Source organism: Microtus oregoni, unplaced genomic scaffold (assembly GCF_018167655.1).
Source record: "Microtus oregoni isolate MIOR12 unplaced genomic scaffold, Mior012 000025F_ref0000491, whole genome shotgun sequence".
Classification (NCBI taxonomy): domain Eukaryota; kingdom Metazoa; phylum Chordata; class Mammalia; order Rodentia; family Cricetidae; genus Microtus; species Microtus oregoni.
In genome coordinates this window covers 24,407,606-24,432,419 of record NW_024543084.1, presented here as the reverse complement: position 1 = coordinate 24,432,419, position 24,814 = coordinate 24,407,606, and positions in this window count along the sequence as shown.

The following is a 24,814-nucleotide window of genomic DNA, read 5'->3' as shown; positions in this document are numbered from 1 at the left end:
TACACTGGGTCAATAGCTCTCTTAGGGTTTCACAGTGCCAAACCTCAGCTTTCCTTGTCTTCAAAACCAGTACAACCTGGGTCTCACACCCAAGTTCAAGTGCAAGGGTCCACTGTCAGCCACCTCTGGAACACAGCCTAAGTGTGCTATAGGGTAGCACTTCTCAGAAGATTTTACTCCCAACAATGCTAGTTTTTTTTTTTTTTTTTTTCCCAAGATGGTTTCTCTGTGTAGCCCTTATTGTCCTGAAACTCACTGGCCAGCTGGCCTTGAACTCACAGAAATCCTTGTTGTGCCTCCTGAGTGCTGGGACTGTGCCACCACCACAGTGGCTGCCCTCAGTGTTCCTGTATTCCATGCTCCTATAGAACAGCCCACAGAGCTGTCAACACTCGGTGGCTATCGAGGTTTATTTTGGGGTTAAGCCCATTTAGCCTCTCAGGGTCCAGAAAGATTCGCTATGGCAGGGAAAACTGGCTGGGGAGAGGGATCTGAGGAGTAGAACAAGCGTTCCTCCTGCGTGTTTATTCGTTGGGGAAGAAGGGAAGAAAAAAGGGGGTCATTCTCCACAAAGCTTTCAGTTTATATAGGCAGACCGAAAAGTTAGCAATTCCACGGGCAGTAACCAGAGTATCAGGCAAGCATTTTCAGTGTCACAGAAGCCAGTGGATCTGATAAGGAGGGCTTTACGTCTCAGAGCAGGTGTGCCTACGTAGTGCTAGGAACTCTGGGAACTCGCCTTGGGTAGTCAGAATGACCTAAGGGCTTGATTTGCATTAGTGGCTAGCTGGTTGAGTTAAAAGGAAATCTCTTTTGGCAACTTTGCTTTTGACTCCAGCAGGGTGCCCAGGTGAGAATTTTTCTCTCTGAAGCTAGTTTTAGTGACTCCGGGCCTTTTTCCTGTCTAAACAGCTAATCTCCTAGGCTATGATCTTACGTTAACTGAAACCAAGGAGAAGGGTAATACAAAATATTAGTAGCTTGTTAGGTCAGAGCAAAGGTCAGTAGATCACAGGTACTTGAGTCTGCTGCTATAGCAGACATGGGCTCCCTTCTTGTCAGTTAGTGCTGTCAATAAAGTTGTGGGGCCCTAGTTTTATGCAGATTTTGGCTTTGAGGATGAAGGTTTGACTTGAGTACAATGCTTTCACACCAGGGCTTCACTGGGGAAGGTATCCGGTTGCCCTACAGGAAAAGTCAGGTTTATACACTGCTGGGAGACTATAGAAGGGAGAAATGCCATGATTTCACAAGATTTTTACAGAATTGACAATGGCTTATTCAGAAGACAGTTGTTTCCGTAGCTCTGCAAAACGGGTTACTCCATGTGGAGTGTCCTTACTCCTGTGGCTTGTCCAATAGATCTTAATGTATAGAATACTTGTGGGTGAGCTCACCGCAGGTGGTCTCAGTGACCTTTCTAGCTTCAAGTTCCAAAGTCCTCTCACAGTGCTCCCAAAAACATGGTCAGGTCTGTCACAGCAATGTCTACTTCTGATGCCAACTTGTCTAAGATTGCTATTGCTGATGAAACATCACCAAAAAGCAAGCCGGGGAGGAAAGGGTTTATGACTTACATTTCCACAGCACTGTTCATCATCAAAGGAAATTAGGACAGGAACTTCTATACCCAAGGCAGAAACCTGGAGGCAGAGGGTATAGAAGGGTGCTGCTTACTGGCTTATTCCTTACAGCTTGCTCAGCCTGCTTTCTTATATAACCCAGGACCACTAGGCCAGGGATGACACCACCCTTGGTGATGAGATGGCCCCTCCCCCATTGATCACTAAGAAATGCCTTATAGGCCTTCCTGCACTCTCTTAAGGAGGTGTTTTCTTAATTCATGTCCCTTCCTCTCAAATGACCCCAGCTTGTGTCAAGCACACCCTGAGACTTTGAATGTAGGGCTATTTATAAGTAGTGAAATGTGTTCATACAGGAGATTGCTCCCCTCGCTCAGCTTCCATAGTCTTGGGAGGCTGAGGATGGGTCTAAACAATAGACTGAAACATGGAAAACAAAATCCAGATAGCAAACTGTGTGTTCTGGCCACTTGTATGATCATGTCTGGTTGGGACACTAAAGCAGGAGGGTCCCTTGACCTGGGAATCTTGGACCCTACCCAGAGACCCCCTACTCAACACAAGCCAGAGTAGAGCAGGAAGCTTCCCTCCTCACACATCCGCAAAGTCAAATGACAGGCACATGAACCCCAGCAACATAAAACAGCTCCCAGATGTTTCTTTAGGAATACTTGGCCTTGCCAGGTGGTGGTGGTACACACCTTTAATCCCAGCACTTGGGAGGCAGAGGCAGGTGGATCTCTGTGAGTTCGAGACCAGCCTGGTCTACAAGAGCTAGTTCAGGACAGGCACCAAAGCTACAGAGAAACCCTGTCTCAAAAAACCAAAAAAAAAAAAAAAAAAAGCAATACTTGGCCCTTGTGAAGCAGAACAGAGACCTGTCTCCTTCCAGGGATGCTCTGCACTCACAGCTGCAGGGAAAGTAGGTTGAAGATAGTTTGCTCACAGCCGTTTTGTTGTCACTTGAAAATATTTTTAATGACGTTTATTGAAGTTGGCTCAGTGGCTAAGAGCACTGGCTGCTCTTCCAGAGACCAGGGTTCAATTCCCAGCATCCACATGGCGGTTCACACCATCTAAAACTCCAGTTCCAGGGACTCTGACACCCTCTTCTGGCCTCAGTAGGCACTGTACAGACATTCATGCAAGTAAAATACCCATACACATAAGGTCTTAATTAAAAATTGGTGTGTGTTGCCAGGTGGTGGTGGCACACACCTTTAATACAAACACTTGAGAGGCAGGGGCAGGTGGATCTCTGATTTCAAGGCCAGCCTGGTCAACAAAGCAAGTTCCAGGACAGCTAGAACACAGAGAAATCCTATCTCAAAAATTAAAAAAAAAAAAAAAAAGTTGGTGTGTATGTGTGGTGAGTGAATATGGCTGCATATGCCATCACCTCTTGTGAAGGACGGGAAGTCAGTTCTTTCCTTCTAGCCTGCAGGTTAAACTCGAGTCATACCGTCTAGCAGCGAGTGCCTTTATTCCCTGACCTGTCCTATTGGCCCATCACTTGTTTCCACTTATGCTTTTTTTAATATATTTAATTTTATATATGGATGTTTCACTTACATGTGTATATGTACCATGTGCTTGCCTGGTTTCTGTGGAGGCCAGAAGAGGGCATCAGATCTGGAACTACAGTTACAGATGGCTGAGTAACCATTGATTGCTGGGCATCGAATCCTGGTCTTCTGGAAGAGCAGCCAGTGCTCTTAATCACTGCTCCATCTCTCCAAACTCTTCGTTTGGTTTTAGAGACAGGATTTCAATGCACAGCTCTGCTGGCTTGGAAGTCTGTGTAGAACAGCACCAAATTCACAAAGATCTCTCTGCTTCTGCTCTGTTCCTGAGTGCACATCATAGAATAAAGGTGCACGTGTACACACATACACAGGCTATCAAGAAACAGAATAAAAGTGCGCGTGTACACACATACACAGACTATCAAGAAACATAGAATAAAAGTGCGCGTGTATACACATACACAGACTATCAAGAAACAGAATGAAAGTGCGCGTGTACACACAGGCTATCAAGAAACAGAATAAACGTGCGCGTGTACACACATACACAGGCTGTCAAGAAACATAGAATAAAAGTGCACATGTACACACATACACAGACTATCAAGAAACAGAATAAAAGTGCGCGTGTACACACACAGGCTATCAAGAAACAGACTAAAAGTGCGCGTGTACACACATACATAGGCTGTCAAGAAACAGAATAAAAGTGCACGTGTACACACATACACAGGCTATCAAGAAACAGAATAAAAGTGCACGTGTACACATACAGGCTATCAAGAAACAGAATAAAAGTGCACGTGTACACATACACAGGCTATCAAGAAACATGCCCCTTGCCTCCGTTTATTTGGTCCCACTTGCCAGGCCTCTAAAGTCCCCGAGTTCAATGGCATCCTCCGTAATGTCCAGCTCTATACCCCTTCACAAGCCCTCTACTGTCTGAAGTGAGGCATTGAGGGAGGGGATAGGGCAGCTGGAGCTACTTGCTCCCTCCTATAGTCCAGACAGTCTTGCACCGGTGCCACTGTTCTGTGGTCCAGGAACTAGCATCTGTCCCTGCAGATCTTGTGGCCTGGGTAGAGTATCAGGGACCACACTGCTGGTGGCCAGTGGAGAGACTGGCTAACATTACAGAGTGATCCAGGACTGGGCTGCTCTTCTTTTCCTTCTTGGGTCCACTGCCCTGCCAGCTGTCCACCACATTTGCAGGAAGGGAAACAGACCTAGGAATAGCTGTGTTGCTCAATCCTTTAGAGCATATTTTTCCGTCTTATTGTGACAGCAGGCAGCCATGCTTCCAGCTCAGTAATGGTTTACATCCTGACCTGGTTCTGAACTTGGTGACAGGTACCTGCACCCCAATTGCCTTGCCAGGGCTCACTCTCCTTGCATACACAACTCCTGCTGCCTTTGGTTGGTATGAAAAAAAAGCTTTGTTAAACCCAGGCTGCCTGGAATCTGATCCTCTTGCCTCGGCCTCGCATATGCAGGGATGACATGAGTGGACCCCCCTCCCCCAAATAGTAGCACTGTATTTATATAAATCCAGCACCAGTTGTATAAAGTGAGGAAGGACATCACCCTTCAAGTATGGTCGAAGAGAAGACTTTTATTGTATGAGGAGAGTCTAGAGCAGGGAGAGAGTGGTCTAAGTATGGCCAGCAGACTGGATTGGATGATGAGAGTGGGCAAAGGAGACCCAGAGGGGACCGAGAGTGAGTGGCTGAACTGAGGCAGGGTTATTTAGGAATGAGAAGCTGGGGGAAGGGAAGCCATGAGCTGGAGAAGTTTAGGGTAGGATTCAGCCTGGAGGTCAGCAGATACTTGCTATGCTAGTAGGCACCACAGATAGACATTTGTCCAGCGTTTCTTTTGGACTTGACAGTATTGCAGCTGTAGAAACAAGAATAGGCTGAAGCAAGATGATCACATGAAGACAGACGTTTAGGTTTAGCTCTGGTGACATCCCAACTATGGAAGTAGGGGCATGGTGGTGCTCACCTTCAATCTTAGTGTCTGAGTCCAGCCTGGGCTACACACTGATACCATGTCCCCCTCCCCCACCAAAAAACAAAAACAGGGTAGAGAGAAGAGGAGGAAAATCTCACACAAGTTCCTTTCCAGTGTTTGGAGCTTAAAGGAGGTTGAGCCCTGTGGTTCTGTGGGATTTGCTGATTTGCCCCTTGGCTAGTATGATTTGACACTGGTGAACATTTAAGTCTGGGAACAAGGCTGAATGAAATATTTAGCTTTGGGATACTATTGACAAAGGAGTAGGTACCTAAATGGTCGACCAACACACCCAGGGAGTCTCACACACTAGGGAAGCGCTATCCGCCAGATCCCCTGGCTTTAGCAGTTCCTGTCTGCGTCCCCTGGCTTTAGCAGTTCCTGTCTGCGTACACCCCATCCCTGAGGAGGCGTGAACCACCACACCCAGCTTCCCCTGCACGCCAAGGAGCAAAATCCTCTGTATGGGACGTGGGCGTATCATTCACTCCCCTAGCCTGGACCTTGTCGGAAGGGGAGTGCCAGGGAAGAAAGCAAACAGGAAGTGAAGATGGCAGGCTGTCACGTGCTGTGGAAGCTGCATCCCCTAGCTTTTCTTCGGGAAACAGCTGTGGTCCACTGAGAAAAGCCTGATTTAAACCAAAAGGCCGTCTTCCTGTGCTGACGAAGGAAAGGCTCACTTCCCCCGGGCCTGCAGACATTCAACTCACTACGTGTTCAAGGAGCGCACAGGTTCCTACCCTACATCTGAGACCGACAACAATGAGACTAGAAACCGCAGGGTTTCTTTAGAGAACGCCTCCACGGAAAAGGGGTGTGGGAGAATAAGACCCTGGGGCCCAGTCTGGGAGGAGGATCCGCAGTACCGCAATGAAAGGAACAGTCCTGTGGTGAAAATAATCGTGGCTATCAGGAATAATGAGCATGAATTCCTTCCCACTCCTGTGACGGCAATCTGAGAGAGAGGCTTTTAAAGGTAGTTTTAAAATATATTCGTGTCTTTGTGGGAGGGGTGCAGTGCTCAAGGAGACCAGAAGAGGGCGTCGGATCCCCTGGAGCTGCAGTTACAGGTGGCTGTGAGCGCCATGGTCCTCCGCAAGAGCTGTCGGCTCCATAATTACTAGCCTCCCGCCCCAGAGAAGTGGAAGAAGTTTGACCGTCAACTGTCCCCCAACACACTCCTAGGTTAAACACTCGGACCCTAGTGGTCGGTGGTTTAAAAAGGGCCTGGACAGTTTGGATGCTCACCTTACTAGACCTGGATGGAGGTGGGTGGTCCTTGGACTTCCCAAGGGCAGGGAACCCTGATTGCTCTTTGGGCTGACGAGAGAGGGGGACTTGATTGAGGGAGGGGGAGAGAAATGGGAGGCGGTGGCGGGGAAGAGACAGAAATCTTTAATAAATAAAAAAAAGTAAAAAAAGGGGGGGGGGGCTGGAACCGAGGATGGGGACAGTCCCGGAAAGGGACCACACTGGGCTTCCCGGACGGAGTGCAGCAAAAGCTTTGTGTATAGTTTTTTGTTTTTTTTTGGGGGGGGGCACTTGAGAATAAGCTAGAAATCCAACCTGAGTCCGACTTTTTCAAATATCAGTGGCGGTATGAGGATGTGCCCACAGAGGCCAGAGGAGTGGTCACATTCCCTAGTGTTGAGTTACAAGTGGTCGGGGTGCTGGAAACTGATCTTGTTGTGCAAGAGCAGCCAGTACTCTGAACCTCTGGACTCTCTCCAGCCCCTAGTCGTACATTTTGTGTGTGTAATAAGCCGGGCGGTGGTGGCTCACGCCTTTAATTCCAGCATCGGGAGGCAGAGGCAAGTGGATCTCTCTGAGTTCGAGGTAAGTCTGGTCTACAGAATAAGTTCAGGACAGCCAGGTCTACACAGAGAAACCCTGTCCCGAAAAATAAACGAACAAAAAAGATTAAGAAGATGTGAAATTTGCTATTTTACCCAGAGCACACCTGTCATCGCAGCACTCTGAAGGTGTAGGCAGGAGGTTCAAGACCATTGTGGGCTACAGACGAGTGCCAGGTCAGCTTGGGCTACGTGAGCCCCTAACTCAAGTATTAACTTGGTGACATATATCATATATACACTGCTGCACAATCATTTCGTTCCAGAGCATTCTGAACGCCTTTAAGAAGATCCCATTAGCAGCCATTCTGTATTCTCAGCACATGTATATATCTGCTCTGATTAAGATTTTTTTGTGTGTTTCTTGCTGAGAATAGAAGTTGGAGCTTCCTGCAGGAGCAGCTTGTTGGACAAATGTGCCTACCGGGCCACATACCCTCAAACCCTCACTGACTATTGAACTGTTTCCTGCCATGCCCCTCATCTGGTAATTTTGTTTTGTTTAGCTTTGTTTCTGATTCAGTCTACTGAATGCCGAATAAGAGTGCGTTCAAGCCTGCACAGGAGAGGGTCAGGGCCGATGCCAGGTGGGTGGATATGACTTGAACACCCTGTGTTCATCTCACTCCCTTAGCTCTGGCCTCCTGCACCCATTCAGGCCCACCGTCCATGGCTACCCCGTCTACAAGAGGGAGGCCAGACATACCAACCTGATTGTGAGGAGTTGGAGCCTCACAGATGGTGGGTCTGGATATTGGCTATGTGTTTGGGTCTAAATAGCCTCAAGGAGTCATGCTACCTGCCGCCCCCTTTTCTTCTATACCAGAGGAGTCTGTTCTCATATTGTTAGCCATGAACATAAACAGCTTCAGGCAAAAATTGACCTCAAGAGCCCCATGCCAATCAGACTGGCTCCAAGCATCCATTCTAAAAATTGAGCTTATTTTTATAATTCTATTGAGTTCATGGTCGGAACTTTCTAACTTGGCAAACTTCTATTCATTCTTCAAACCCTTCACCCCCACACTTCTTCCTTCATGTGTTTATACAAATGCTTTGCCTGTCTACTCTGTGGCAGAAAAAAGGGATCTGTCACCGTGTGTAGCGCCCGTGCCACTACTGGACGGTTTGCGAGTCTCAGGCAAGGGCCTGGAGATTTAAACACATAGACACAGAGAGACAGAGACGGGGACATGGGTCATCCTTGACACAAGAATGCCAACTTTATTGTGCTCCAGGGACGCTTACATAGGGATTCTTAACTGATAGCCATGCCCCAGCCCTCGGAATCTTTCAGCTGCAGGCCTCACCAGAACCCACTCCCCTGCCATCAGTGTCTCATGCTCAGAGCAGCTGCAGGCACAGGTAAACAAGTTGTTTTGCTCAGTTCACTCCAGCAGGCAAAGGGTCTGAGGCAGGCAAAGAAAGTCAAGGGGCCCCCAACATCCGTGTGTCTCCGTGTGTTTGTGTGTTTATGGCACATCATATGTGTGGGGTCAGAGGGAAACTTGGGGGAATACTGTCTTCCAACATGTGGCTCCCAGGGATCAAACCCAAGTCTTCAGACTTTGCAGCAAGCACCTTTACCTGCTACGCCAGCCCATGAGGCTTCAGTCATCTCTGGAGCACTCTTTCCAACCCTGGGTCTATGTCTGTACCCGGTCTACTAAGACCTCAGGGACATGCCCAGCAAGATATACCCACGTCTTTACTTTTTTTTTTTTTTTTTTTTTTTTTTGGTTTTTCGAGACAGGGCTTCTCTGTAGCTTTGGTGCCTGTCCTGGAGCTAGCTCTTGTAGACCAGGCTGGCCTCGAACTCACAGAGATCCGCCTGCCTCTGCCTCCTGAGTGCTGGGATTAAAGAGCAGTCAGTGCTCTTAACCTCTGAGCCATCTCTCCAGCCCCTCCCCGTCCTCCCCCCCCCCCCCCGCCCGTACCCACGTCTTTAATCCCAGCACTGAGCAGGCCAGCCTGGTCTATTTATAGAATTCCAAGACTGCAGAATAAATGAGACCTTGGCCCAAAACAAGTCTATGGGCTAGAGAGAGCCCAGTAAAGTGCTGTGTGCGCATCAGAATCTGAGTTTAAATGCCAGAGCTGGTGGTGCATGCTTGTAATCCCAGTGCTTGGGAGGAACATACAGGCAGATAGACCCCTTGGGATTGCTGCCCAGGCAGACTAGCTTAGCCCCTGAGCCCCAGATCAAGCAAGAGATACTATTTCAAGAAGAAGGCAGGCAGCTTCTGAAGTTACTCTCTGGCTCCCACATGCATGGAGGACATCCCCAAGTACTGGGACTGGATCTGGGCCACTACACCCAGGTATCAAAATCTCCAGGCATTTCTATCCCTGGGGAGCCCTGCTCCAGCAGCAGTCTCTCTCACCCCTTCCCAAACCCTGGCACACTCTGAAATGCCCCTTCTATCCCTGGACCACCCTATTCTGGACATGGATGCTGATGTCGTCAAACACCACGGGCCTTTTTGTGACTGGCTGCTATGCCAGTGTCATGTTTTCCACTCATCCACATTGCAGATTTTGTTGGAACTCCATTCTGCTTTGGAGTGAGTAATTTTCCACTTTGTGGATGGACCACAGTCTGTATCCATCTTGACAGACATTTGGAGGACACTTCATACCTCTTGACTGCTGTGTACTTGCTGCTGTGAACTTGGACATACATGTGATTGTATGGCTGTAGACTTTATATCTCTTGGACACATACCTAGCTAATTACTCGGCCATATAGAATATAGATGAAATCCTTCAGCCTGTGACAACTGTCCACTCTTCTTCAGCCTGTCACAACTGTCCACTCACCTGTGCAGAAGCCTGCACACCCTTGTGATGTCACCCTTTGGAGCATGAGGGTCCCATGGGTGGGCAGATGAATTTTTAGGAATAAACTCCTGTTAACACACCTTCAAAGTGTCCTCTATTTTATTGTTGGTTTATTTTTGAGACAGAGTCACATCCCTGGCTGGCCTCAGACTCAATGAATAGCTGAAGTTGACCTTGAATTCCTAAACCTCCTGTTTCCATTTCCCAAATGCTTGGCAACAAAAATCTACCATGCTTAATTCTCCTTTACAATGGCACTAGACCCTGCAGGTCTCCCAGAGATTAAACCCCTCTCTAGATAGCCTAGAGCAGTGGTTCTTAACCTCCTAGCAGACCCTCAATATAACTACGTGGTGGTAGTCCCTAACCATAAGATTACTTCATCACTGCAGTTTTGCTACTATTGTGAATCATAATGTAAATATTTGTGTCTTCCCATGGTCTTTTGTGGTTGCAATACACAGGTTGAGAATCACTGGCCTAGAACACCCAGGAGCTAGGCCACAGACTGAGTGCACTGCTGGGAAGGAGCCCTTCTCGGTCCCGTGACCACTCCCTGAAGCTGTGACCTCTGGGGAGTCCAAGGTTTCTCATGGTCTCTGAGGATCATCTGGGCCACTCTACCCAGAATGGATGGAAAGGATGGTGACGCACATGTCAGTAAAGCTGTCTCCTTCCCGGAATGTTTAGACAGGCAGGCCTGTGCTGTGTGTGCAGGGGCTGTGCTGGGTGTGCAGGGGCTGTGCTGTTGTGCAGGCCTGTGCTGGGTGTGCAGGGAATGTGCTGGGTGTGCAGGGGCTGTGTTGGGTGTGAAATGACTGTGCTGGGTGTGAATGGATGGTGTTGGATGTGCAGGGACTGTGTTGGGTGTGTAAGGGCTGTGCTTAGTGTTCAGGGGCTGTGTTGGGTATGAAATGACTGTGTTGGGTGTGCAGAGGCTGTGCTGGGTGTGATTGACACACCATGAGCCGAGCACATGGTGAATGATGAGTGAGGGATGGGTGAGTGAGGGATGGGTGAGTTATTGGTGAATGAATGAGCAATGATCTGGCAGAAAGAATGTGCAGGACTCCAGACCTCCACATCCTCATCTGTTGACTCATGTGGACTCTCCCCATTCTGTAAAAGTCCAGGTGCTTTGAGAACCCACAGTCCTGAGCCCTGCCTGGCTGGAATCAGAGCCAAACATAGACATCCCAGCCTGTGGATGCCGAGGCTATAGTCAAGGGACAATTACACTGGATGTTGAAGGGTGATAGGAGTTGATTGGATTCAGAGAGCAGAAGGCTAAGCCAGAGGGACCACCAGTCAGTTTGGGACCACAGAGGCCCTCCCTTTCAGATGGGCTCTATTTGCTGGCCGTGGCTCCTTTAACAGAAGGCTTAGTGACTCACCATAAAAAATGGCAGCTTCCTGGTTCATGCTAGCAGCATGAATTTTGACTCTTTCAGGAGGCCAAGCACTTAAATGGGGTTTGTGAGCAGCATGCTACTAGTTGCTTAATGGCGACATCAATCCACTGCTACCCTGGAGCTGGGGCAGTGTGTTTGGCTCTTAGAGGCAGCGAACATGCCTCCACCATGTTGGACTGGGGGGAGCCAATAGGCAAAGCTGCAGAGTTGATCCTAGCCACGCCCACTTAGCATTTAAAGAAAAAGCACTCTTGGTCAGAAAATAATTACAGATACACAATAAAGACAAATTTAGATGGAAAAGACTTCTAAATGGCTCACAGTGTTGCACAAATGTATGTAGGCTTGAGAGAGAGAGGAAAAAGAATATGGACAGTTATAAAATAAAGTAAATGGTTTTAAAAAATAAAACAAAGTCTTTAAAGAGACAGAGTACAAACAGTCATAGATTAAAGGAGTAAAAAAAATAGGCCACAAAAAGATGGACTATACACAGAGAGTCTGGATTATGTATATTATTGTGTTTTCATTGAATTTTTTGACTGTGAATAAGCTAAGATCAGAGAGATATTTCATCATATAGATTGCTAAGCTAAACCAACATATATGCTTTAAAGGTATCTTGACTTCAAAATTTAGGTCTAAGGATATGTGCTTTGGAAAAGAGGTTCTGCTTTTGTTTCCATAGAAGATGGGAACCTGGACTGGAGAGATGGCTCAGAGGTTAAGTGCATTGCCTGCTCTTCCAAAGGTCCTGAGTTCAATTCCCAGCAACCACATGGTGGCTCACAACCATCCTAATGGGGTCTGGTGCCCTCTTCTGGCCTGCAGGCATACACACAGACAGAATATTGTGTGCATAATAAATAAATAAATATTTATTTATTTAAATATTTATTTATTTATTATGTATACAGTACTCTATCTGTGTGTATGCCTGCAGGCCAGAAGAGGGCACCAGACCTCATTACAGATGGTTGTGAGCCACCATGTGGTTGCTGGGAATTGAACTCAGGACCTTTGGAAGAGCAGGCAATGCTCTTAACCACTGAGCCATCTCTCCAGCCCCCATAAATAAATATTTTTAAAAAAATAAAATAAAAAAAAGATGGGCCGGGCGGTGGTGGTGCACGCCTTTAATCCCAGCACTCGGGAGGCAGAGGCAGGCAGATCTCTGTGAGTTCGAGGCCAGCCTGGTCTACAAGAGCTAGTTCCAGGATAGGAACCAAAAACTATGGAGAAACCCTGTCTCGAAAATTAAAAAAAGAAAAAAAAAAAGATGGGAACCTGTGGATTCCTCCAGCCTAATGTGGGTTCGAAGGACCAAGACGACCCAAAAGGTCTTTGTGAAAACCCCCAAAAATACTTGCCCCGACAAAAAGCAGGAAGCAGTTTGGAGAAAACTATGCCCAAATTCCCAAATATTGTTTATAAATGTTTGTTTACATTTAAAGGGGGGATATGTGCCAGGCGGTGGTGGTGCACGCCTTTAATCCCAGCACTTGGGAGGCAGAGACAGGTGGATCTCTGTGAGTTCGAGGCCAGCCTGGTCTACAAGAGCTAGTTCCAGGACAGGAACCAAAAGCTACGGAAAAACCCTGTCTCAAAAATCAAAAAAAAAGGGGGGTATATGCTATAGAGATAAATATTTTGCCTTGGTGTATATCTTGGTCTACTGATACAAATTTAAGATCAATTTTGTTATATGTATATTTCTTTTTTTTCCTTTTTTTAAAAAAATTTATTTATTATGTATACAATGTTCCTCCTGCATGTACATCTCTACACCAGATCTCATTACAGATGGTTATTGAGCCATTATGTGGTTGCTGGGAATTGAACTCAGGACCTCTGAAAGAACAGTCAGTGTTCTTAACCTCTGAGCCATCTCTCCAGCCCTTATATGTATATTTCTGTTCCTGATTAAGGCATTGTGATTGTGCAGCTCATATAAAATTGTAATGTATAATTAAGAAATATAGGTTAATAGATAGCCATTTATAATTCTTATTCTTAAAAAATATCCCTTGGGTGGGCTGGCGGAGCCCACCATGAGAAAAAGCGGTGCGGGAGGGCCCGCGCTGCGCTGGCGGTGGCGGCAGTAACAGACATATAAACACAGGAAATAGCCATATAAGAATTTATTAACAAGGAGAGAAAGAAAGGGAAAGAGAGAGAGGAAGAGAGAGAGAGAGAGAGAGAGAGAGAAGGAGAGAGAGAGAGGAGAAAGAGAAGAAGGGAGAGAGAGGAGGAGAGAGGCAGAGCCCCGTGTGTACATGGGGGAGAACACAGGGAGGGGGGCCCAATGGCCGGCAGAGAGCAGAGGTTAAAAAGGAGTGGGCGTGGCTAGGGCAGGGACCAAAAGAATAACATTCCCACATCTTGCTTTTTTTTTTTTAAAAAAAGATTTATTTATTACGTATACAATGTGCCTCCTGCATGTACACCTTCATGCCAGAAGAGGGCACCAGATCTCATTACAGATGGTTGTCAGCCATCATGTGGTTGCTGGGAATTGAACTCAGGACCTCTGGAACAGCAGCCAGTGCTCTTAACCTCTGAGCCATCTCTCCAGCCCCCCCACATCTTGCTTTTAATAAAAAGCAAATTAGACGCTCCAGTTTGAAGGAATTGGGGCGGCGAATTCTCAAGACTGCTTCCAGCTGATTGTGGGCGTCGTCTTTGGGGGGGGGTACGAGAGTAGGCTGGGTGCTGGGAACATCCTGGCATAGCTGGTCTCTTTGCTTTTGACCAATGTCTGTGGCATGGAAATGTCTGTTATCTCTTACCCTGTTTAAGGTATTGGCAGAACAAAGAACAAAGTTAAATTAAGGGGAAAAAAAATTTTAGGACCAGGGGATTGAGGGGGTATCTGACCTGTTTAAGATGGATTCTTTAATTCGGCTCCCTGGAACTCACGAGAACTCCTTGGGTTTGTGAAAACAGAAGTTTTAGACACATAATGACTGTAGCATAAGAGATAAATTTGGTTTGAAATTTGGTGAGGTCACCTTGCAAAACCTCTTAGCTGTCAAACTGTCAGAGATCTTTGAGAAGGATAAGATTTTACTTGAGTTACTGATTAAAAAATGATAGAGAACTTACTTGGTTGGCACCCAGAGCTACTCTTTTTGGGTCCTCCATGGTCGCTGAAGGTTGCACTTGAACTTTGCTGTTTAGCGCAGGGCCTGCCAGACTGCAGAAGATCCTGTGGGCTAAGAAATCTGTAGGAAGACAGGCCTACCTTGACCTGAGCAGCTAGGCTGTCGATTCCAGTGATTCCGTCCACATCTAGAGGTCTTTACTTTAGACGAAAGGCAGGTTTTCCCAATGGTCAGCGCTCTGCAGTCGAAGCGAAATGCAGAAGGACGTTGTTCTGTGCGTGTCTGTCTTCTGTCTTCTTTGGAGGGAGCAGAGAGCTGCTGCTAGGAGCCAACCTGTCTCTTTTTTATTGTTTTGAAAAGTTTTTAATAATTAAATACTTAAATATCACATTCCCCAGATCTCTGAGCAGTTGAGGGCTGTTTATCAGGTATAACTATAGTATAGAATTCGTTTGGAAAGTTGGGTCTGAGCTTGACCACACTGGCTCTCAACAGGTAAGATTTATGTTTGTAAAAAGGCAGATAGAGGGAAAAAACTGCTTGTAATATAAGGTTAGTGGCAGAACTGACAATGGTAGAGAACAGCTTAACAGTCTTAAAGGTACATAGCAGTTTAAAATATATGTATTATTATGTATAGGAGGAGTGAACAGGAATTGGGCAAGTGGACAACTCTGATGGGCCCTATCAGAGACATGCCATTGCTCAAAACACATGTAACAGAGTTAACAGGAGGATTTTAGTGAAAACCGGGTGAGAAGGCAGGATAAAACCGGGAGTAAAACCGGGAGAGTGTGGTCACGTGGTCTGGCCCTCAGCCAAGATGCGGAAAAAGTCACCTGACCCATCTGGCCTTCAGCCAAGATGGCGACCGCCACGTGTATCTGCTCTGTTAGAGAGCCGGCCATGCCACAATAAAAGCCGCACAGGGAAGGGGCAAAAGGCTGGAACCGAAAAACGGCTGTGTAAGTGTAAGGCATTAAAGCATGAGGCCGGAGTGATAGGTCTGGATGGCTTGACTCCCATGGTGAAGGCCGTGCAAACACCCGCAAAAACCGTGGCACCTCAAGCCTACAACGAGAATGGCTCCCCGTTAAGGCGAGATGCAGATGGCACAAACCTCCGGGCCCTATGAAAAGGCGTCCGATTCCATGGGGGGGGGGCTATAACCTAGCTGAATCGACTCGCAGGCAAGAGGGATCCAGCCTAGGTCAGGCTGCACCGTAGCGGCGTGCTGCACCGTAGCAGCAGTTACACCGAAAAGAAGGAAGAAAAAGAATGAAAAAAAGAAAAGAGAAAGACTGGAGGCCCCGGGCCTCCAGGAACGGGTGGGCTGAGGGGCTGCCTAAGGCCAGCCGTCTCAGACACAGGCTTAGCACAGGAGACAAGCCGGACTGAATGCCAGCGAAGGGAACAACCGAGGCCCTGAAAGCCCGCGGTTGGAGGTCCCCCCATCCCTAAAAACCGTGAAGGGTTGCCGGGAGCTCAACGGTCAATCCCTTGTGTTAAAAGAGGGGGTTAAGCTGGCCGAGATGGGGACACTCACGATTAGTTGATTTGTTGTTTGGAGGAGCTGCATCCAGGCAGATGGAACACGTGGTCGTACTCAGGTCCTGATTCTGCCCCAGAGGGAGCTGAGTCCTGGACAGGCCGAAAGCCGGAACTCCGGCCCCAGGTGGAAGTCCGGGGCGGGCGAATCATCCGAGTCACGGCACCAATCTTGTTCTTAAAAAATATCCCTTGGGCGGGCTGGCGGAGCCCGCCATGAGAATGCGCTGGCGGTGGCGGTGGCGGCAGTAACAGACATATAAACACAGGAAATAGCCATATAAGAATTTATTAACAAGGAGAGAAAGAAAGAAAGGGAAAGAGAGAGAGGAAGAGATAGAGAGAGAGAGAGGAGAAAGAGAAGAAGGGAGAGAGAGGAGGAGAGAGGCAGAGCCCCGTGTGTACACTGGGGAGAACACAGGGAGGGGGGCCCAATGGCCGGCAGAGGGCAGAGGTTAAAAAGGAGTGGGCGTGGCTAGGGCAGGGACCAAAAGAATAACAATAATAGTCAAACTTGTGATCATATTAGTTAGGTTTTCTAGATATATAGAAACATATTTCAGTTAAACTTATAATCTTCAAACCTTTCAAAGACCTATGAAATATGGCATTTAAAATGTTTTAAGAAGGGGGCTGGAGAGATGGCTCAGGGTTAAGAGCTCTTTTTTTTTTTTTTTTTCTTTGGTTTTTCGAGACAGGGTTTCTCTGTGGCTTTCGAGCCTGTCCTGGAACTAGCTCTGTAGACCAGGCTGGTCTTGAACTCACAGAGATCCGCCTGCCTCTGCCTCCTGAGTGCTGGGATTAAAGGCGTGCGCCACCATCGCCCGGCTGGTTAAGAGCTCTTTCAGAGAGCCTAAGTTCAATTCCCAGAAACCATATGGTGGCTCACAGCCATCTGTAATGAGAGCTGGTGCCCTGCAAGCATACAGATAGATATAACACTGTATACATAATAAGTAAATAAATCTTTTAAAAAACGTTTTAAAACTTAGGACTTTTTCTCCACGTCCCTACCCCCATGTTTGTTAACCACGTCCCTCCACTGCATCCCCCCACCATGTCTCTCCACCATATCCCACCCTGATGATAATGGACTAAACTTCTGAATCGTAAGACAACCAATGAAATGTTTTCCTTTATGAGTTGCCATGGTCATGGTGTCTCTTCACAGCAATAGAATACTAAGTCGCTTGTCTCCTAGCACTTGGGCAGAGCAATCTGGAGTTCAAGGCTGTCCTTGGTGTCTTAGTGTTCTAGTGAAGAGATACTATGACCACAGCAACTCACGACGTGTTTAACTGGGGGCTGGCTTACAGTTTCTGAGATTGCTAGTCTGTTGTTACCACGATGGCATACATGGCCCCGAAGCACTAAAAACTACATCCTATCCACAGGCAGAGAGAAAGAAAGGTTCTGGGCCTCTCATGGGCTTTTGAAATTTCAAGGCCCACTCCCAGTGACACACTTCCTCCAACAAGGCCACACCTCCTAATCCTAATCCTTCCAAATAGTATATGATTCTGTGGGGGCCATTCATATTCAAACTGCCATGCCTGGCTCCCATAGAGAGTTGGAGGCCAGCCTTTGCTACATGAAACCTTGACAAAAGAGGAGAGGACAGTGTTCTGATACTCCAGCTGTGCCGGGAAAGGACCCCGGATCTGTCACATCCTTTCTTTACCTTGGCTGTACCCCCTCACCCAGTTTTCAAACAAAAATGTCAAAGCAGAGGGGTTGTGGCCCAGCTGGCAGGGTGCTGTAGCACAAGAGGCCCTGGGTTCCATCTCACCTGGGACAAACCTCCTCCCCAGCCTCCACCCTGTGACACAAGGAGCATTTCCCAGGGACATCTCAGTGGGCCTGGGCATGTACAGGGAAAGTAGGGGCCCAGTCCAGGGTAACTGGGTCCCAGGTGGTGCCCAGTTGATTTGGAACACAGTCCTTGTCCCCGCTCACAGAAGTGAGCCACAAGCAGCCAGGCTTTGTTAACACAAAATACAAAAGGAATTAAGAGGAAGTTTGTTCTGGAGCCAAATGTGTGACCATGATCCAGGAACACAAATACAGGTCACCCCAGATTCCATGTTCAACATGGTGACAGTAGCAAAGTATTTATAGTGTCAGGACAAAGACAATCATTAATCAAGACACTTTTCAAATCCATTGGTGGAAACACCTGGCAGGTGGGTCACAGCAGGGGGAGATCTGCGCTGCAGGCTCTCACCTTCCTGGGTGGGAATCAGTTCACCTCAAAAGGTTGGCCTGATAATAACTGCTCATCAGGAGCTAAGGAGCAGGTAAGCTTGTGGGGGCAGCCATGACAAGCTAAGTCTGGGCAGGTCACCCAAAGGAACCATTATCACCTGGGACTCTGGTCATCGATGAATTTAAATAGAGGCTAGAGTCTCAGTAGTTTACCCCGAGACAAGGCCTGGCTGCAGGAGGAACCACAGGCTGAGATTACCTAGCACCACCTAAGAGCAGACCATTCAAAGGAAATGCCTGTCATTCCAACTGCTGTAGATAGAAACACCTGCCAGTGCACCTCAACAGGACACCCCTAGACAAATGTCAGCCAATCAGGGGTCCTGAACCTCAGAGACCCCTCACCCCCACCTTTACTACTATAAAAACCCTATTCTAATTGAGCTCGGGGCTCTCCCGTTATTCCAATACATTGGACATGCAGAGAGAGCGAGTTTGCAAACTTGATTAAAATGAAGGCTCTTTGCTTTTACGTATAGGACTTGGTTTCCTTGTTGGCTTGCGGGGTTGCTCGGATTTAAGCATAACAAGTATGGTTAGGCACTGAAAGTTCCAGTCAGTTCGCAGTCTTCAGCAAGTTTGCTGACAGGTGCAGCCTCTTTCCAGAACCTTCCTTCACAGATTCCAGCTCACGTCCTCCCAGCTCCCATGTGGTCGTGACTCTGCAGGCCCCCACAGGTCCTTGATATCCTCAAGGCTGTCCAAGGGACTTTACTTAGTCAGCAAAACTGAGCGTGGTCGCCCTGCTCCCTTCAGCTCTGACTCAGCCTTCAGGGCACTGTGGCATTGGACACAAGCCCTTTGTCCAGTTGAAATGTCCCAGAGAGAGCAGTCAGCTGTGCTGTGGAGTACAGGCAGCCAAGTTACAGGTCACATGCTAACTGGTCGCATCCCCCAGGTCAGCGCTCAGAAAATTCAGTTCTCCCTAACTCCTCCCCCAGCCTCTAGTTTTCACTTGACCAACTTCCCATGCCTGCCCTCCAGTGTGCCATCTCTCTCTCCAAATACTGCACGAGCTCACTCTTGATATTCTTGACAGCACTGACCGGTACTCTTCTTTCTGTGGCAGCTGTAAGGAACATTACAGATTTTTTTTTTTTTATTATTTTCGAGACAGGGTTTCTCCATAACTTTTTGGTTCCTGTCCTGGAACTAGCTCTTGTAGACCAGGCTGGCCTCGAACTCACAGAGAGCCGCCTGCATCTGTCTCCCGAGTGCTGGGATTAAAGGCATGTGCAATCACTGCCCGGCCATTACAGAATTTTTGAGCCCATCTGTCTTAATTGCTGTTCTATTGCTGTAAAGAGACACCATGACCAAAACAATTTATAAAAGAAAGCACCTAACGTGGGGCTTACAGTCAAGGCAGGGAATGTGGTGGTAGGCAGGACGGCAGGCAGGCATGGGGGGAGGAGTAGCTGAGACTTCATATCCAATTATCTTACTGGCATCTTACTGGCAGGGACGGGGTGGGGGAAGACTGGACCTGGCCTGGGCTTTTGAAACCTCAAAGCCTGCCCCTGTGACTTACCTCCTCCAACATGGGCACACCTCCTGATTTTTCCCAAATAGTTCTGTCAACTAGAGAGCAAACATTCAAATATACAACCTGTGGGGCCTTTCTCATTCAATCTGCCACACCCTCCAAACTCACCTGGGGCTTCCAGAAAAGAGCTGGCAGCCTTGCTTCAGGCAGCAACCCCAGGACCCTCATTCCGGCTTCAACTCCATCTCATTATTCCTTTTTTTGTTTTGTTTTGTTTTTCGAGACAGGGTTTCTCTGTAGCTCTTGGAGCCTGTCCTGGCACTAGCTTTTGTAGACCAGGCTGGCCTTGAACTCACAGAGATCCGCCTGCCTCTGCCTCCTGAATGCTGGGATTAAAGGCGTGCGCCACCACCGCCCGGCCATCTCATTATTCTTTTTTTTTTTTTTTTTTTTTTTTGGTTTTTCGAGACAGGGTTTCTCTGTGGTTTTGGAGCCTGTCCTGGAACTAGCTCTGTAGACCAGGCTGGTCTCGAACTCACAGAGATCCGCCTGCCTCTGCCTCCCGAGTGCTGGGATTAAAGGCGTGCGCCACCACGGCCCGGCCCATCTCATTATTCTTGAGCACACAAAGCGACTTCTTGCCTCAGGGCATTCACACCTGCTGTTCATTCCTTCTACCTATTCCTGTGTACCTGGCTTTTCCTCTGCCAGGCACCAGCTTGAATATCACTGCAGTGCCCATGCCCATGCCAGGCACCGGAGCTCTCACACAAGCCCTTCTTGGCTACACTCACTTTCTGTTTCAGTTCCTTCACTAACAGATCATGCAAACTCTCCTAATTTTAATTTTTTAATTTACATGTGTGTAGGTATATGCAGAGGTCAAAGATTAACATCACGTGTCCCAATCATTTTCCACCTTGTTTCTGTTCGTTTTGTTTTTTTTTTAATTAGATTTTAAAAAAATACCAATCCAAATTCCCCCTCCCACCTCACTCCCCCTCCAATCCTCAGAGAGGGTAGGCACCCTGCCCTGTGGAAGGTCCAAGGCCCTCCCCACTACATATAGGCTGAGCCAGGTATGCATTCAAAGAGAATAGGATCCCCCAAAGCCACTACATGCAGCAGAGATAAATCCCAGTGCCACTGCCAGTGGCCCCCCAGTCTGCCCCAGCTATGAACCTGTCAACCACATTCAGAGAGACTAGCTTGGTCCTATGCTTGTTCCTTCCCAGTCCCGCTGGAGTTGGTGAGCTCCCGTTAGCTCAGGTAAACTGCTTCAGTGGATGAACCCCTCATGGTCTTGACCTCTTTGCTCATATTCTCATTCCTTCTACTCTTCAACTGGAACTTTCTGTTTGTTTGATTCCCCCCCCCCGCTTTTTTTTTTTTTAATGTTGTCTGTGGATGTCTGTGTGTATATCTGTACAGCAAATGCATGCAGTGCCTACAGCAGCCAGAAGAGGGCGTTGAATCTCCCTGGTCCTGGAGTTACCATTGGAAGCTACCATGGATGCTGAGAAGGGCGCTCAGCTTGTCTCTCCAGCTTCTGGGGTAACACCTTCAACGCCAACTGCACCCTCTATCAGCCCAAGACAAGGAGATTCCCATCAATCCTTCTGCTGGCAGGCCCACCTCACACCCAAGCCTCAGTTTCCCCAACTGTAAGAGGCTGGGGCAGAAGTTCCACCTTACGACGGATTTCTGAACTTACTTTTAGTTTTTAGGATTTGGATGGCAATTTACTCTTTTGTTTTGATTTGGTTTGGTGTCTTGTTTGTTTGTTTATTTTTTGTTTTGTTTTCGACAGGATTTCTCTGTGTAGCCCTGGCTGTCCTGGAACTCTCTCTGTAGACCAGGCTGGCCTCGAACTCAGAGATCCACCTACCAATGCCTACTGAGTGCTGGAATGAAAGGGTCCAGCTGGCAATTTACTTTTAATTTTTTTTTTTATGTTGGGTATTGGGAGGGAACCTAGACACACAGATGCTCAGCAAGTGCTCAGGTCGATATTCATTCATGCATACATTGCGGCAGGGACTCACTAAGTAGCCCTGGAGGGCCTGGAACTCTCTGTACCTCAAACTAGCACAGAGCTGCCTTCCACTGGTCTCAAGTGCTGGGATCAAAGGACCTGGTTATTTCGTTTAAGGCAAGGTTTGTGTACTCTAGGCTGACCTCAAACTTGGTTACCCAAGGCTGGCCCCACGCAGTCTCCTGGATGCTAGAATGATAGGCCTGGGGGCTGGAGGGATGGCTCAGTGGTTAAGAGCATTGCCTGCTCTTCCAAAGGTCCTGAGTTCAATTCCCGGCAACCACATGGTGGCTCACAACCATCTGTAATGAGGTCTGGTGCCCTCTTCTGGACTGCAGACATACACACAGACAGAATATTGTATGCATAATAAATAAATAAATATTTTAAAAAAAATAGAATGATAGGCCTGTGGCACCGTACCTGGAACCCTGCTTCTAAAACACTCACTTGAGTGTCCATCTGTCACCAAACCCAAGGCCCTGTGGAGCCCCCTCCCGGGAAGCTCTCTGGTTGGGACAACACAGCCTTTTCTCCCAAGCTCCTAGCCAGACCACAGAGGACAAATCAAACCCAGGTCCTTGTGCAAACAGTAGGCATCTAATGTGGGAATCATTTCTCCTCCCCCAGTTCCCCCACTATCATGCAGAACTGGCACCTCGGGCTGGGGTGTCCCTTCTGCTCCCGGAAACAGGTGTTTCCCTGCTGCTGTGGCTGGGACTGTGGATAAGACCCAAGGGCCCCTTGGAGAGAGGAAGGCAGGGGACAGGAAGAGGGCCCCAGGGATGGGCTTCCTTCCCTGATGGGAGGGAAGCGCCAGGGCTCATCCCTGAACAAGAAAGTATGGAAGGTCACGCCTCACGTCCTCTGCCACAGGCCTTGGGCTGCTCCATCCCCAGCTATGGAAACAAAAAAAGTAGGGAAGTGGGTGTGGTGTCCCTGTCACCCCACTCCAGGACAGTGGACAGGAGGGTCAGTTCACGGCCAGCCTGGACTACATGAGACCGTCTCCAACAACCTCCAAAGAAAGGTGTATGGAGGGTCTTCCTCAGACATGGGCTGTGCATGGGAAGGCAGACGGGCACGTTCTCTCCGGAGCCTTCAAAGGCCACCTTGGGGCCAATCCATAAGATCCGCAGGCACTCTATGGCTGAAAAATGTCCTCAGGTCCTGTGCTGGAGCACTTCCCACCTCAGGACCTTGGGCTTTGTCTGTGTGTGCGTGTGCGACACACACACACCCCATACATACACACACATACCCCATGTCAGCACACACACACCCATACACATACCCACACACACCATACAGACACACGCACATGCACACACATACACCATACAGATGCACACACACACACCATACACACACACCATACAGACACCCACACACACGTTCCTCCCCTTCTCCCCCACTTCTTTTCTCTGTTCTCCATTTTCCTTCCTCCCCCTTCTGCCTTCTAAGCCGACTTCAGCCCTGCCTGGAGGCACACACTGTCATCCCCGCGTGACTGAGACAAGAGGCTGAGCAGGCAGCCTGGGCTGCAAACTGAGACCTTCACAAATACCAACCATGGGGGCTGTCCAGCGGTAAAGGGGCTTGCTGGTGGAGAGAACTGACCTCATGCCTCCTGTCCCCTGCCCTCCACAGACCCTGAGTATGTCAGGGGTGCACACCCCACCCTCAAATCCAGTGCTTTTTTTTTTTTTTTTTGATTTTGGTTTTTGAGACAGGGTTTCACTGTTTAGCCCTGGCTGTCCTAGAACTCACTTTCGTAGACCAGACTGGCCTCGAATTCACAGACATCTGCCTGCCTCTGCCTCCAGAGTGGGGCTCACAACTCTAGTTCCAGGGGATCTGACACCTTCACTCCAATGCACATAAAATAAAGTTAAATAAAATTTTTAAAAAAGGGGGTGGGAAAGCAAACACGAAAACCAACCCAACAACAAATGGTCAGGAGAGGTAGCTGATGGCCAGGTTCTGGTGCGCTGGGGACCCTTCATGGGGGACATGGCTTAGGATGGCCTTCTAGCCTTGCTTGGACTACAGTCAAATAGCTTGGTCACCTCTTTGAGGCCCTGGGAAGCCTTGGAAAGTTCTTGAGCAGGAGAACTGGAAAAAGGGTGGGCCCCTTTGGAGGGCTGGTCTGTCTGGGGAAGGCCCTGCAGGCTGTGGTCACCAGCCCTGCTTGGGGGCAGCTAGGAGCTGGGCTGGCCCCCCTCTGCAGACTGTGGCAGGAGGCTGCATGACTGAGTCATCGGGCTGCCAGGGGAACATTCAGCGCCCAGAGGGCCCACGTAGGCTGTCATGCAAAGGAACACGGCCCCCAGAGCCCCTTGGAGCCGCCTTCCCTGCTCAGTGTTCCCACAGCTGCTCTGCAGAAGGATCGTGGGAGGTGGGGGCAGGCGAGAGCGAAGGCAAGGCCAGCAGTCCTGGTTTCCAGGGAGGTGCAGCCTCTGTGTTGTGTATCTGGGGGATTCTGCCCAGAGTAGGGAAACTGAGGCTCTGGGAATGGCAGGGTCTGTTCTCATTCTCAGCATCCAGAGAAATCCCTCTCCTTCTCTAGCTCCAAAGTCTTCTATGGCTCCCCAGCACCTTCAGGATAAATCCACACACCTCCCGCTCCATGTGTCCCCCAGCCCCAGCCCATGGTTCTCTGTCCACCTCAGCTTCTAAGCTGTTCTAGTAAAACCAGTCCGTCCCTACCTCAGGGCCTTTGTATGTGCTCTGCTCCGAGTCCATCTCTCAAAGTGACAATTTTAGAAATCATAGATGACCATGCAGACCCAAGGCCATCCGAGACTCCTCCTTTTCCAAAGTGCCCTACACAGCGAGTTGCTTTGGAGCCTGTCCTGGAACTTGCTCTGGCGTCCAGATAGATTGGTCTAGAACTCACAGAGACCAGCCTGCCTTTGCCTCCCGAGTGCTGAAATTAAAGGAGTGACCAACCCCCGGCTATTTAATTTCTTGAGACAGGGTCTCTCTCTATAGCTCAGACTGGCCCTGAATTCATAGCAACCCCCCTGTCTCTGCCTCCTGAGTGCTAGGATAAGGTTTGCGAACAAAGCCAGGTTTTGAAGTTCTCTTCCAGGACCACTGCTCAATGAAGCTGGCTGATCTCCAGACTCTGGGGCTGTCTTGC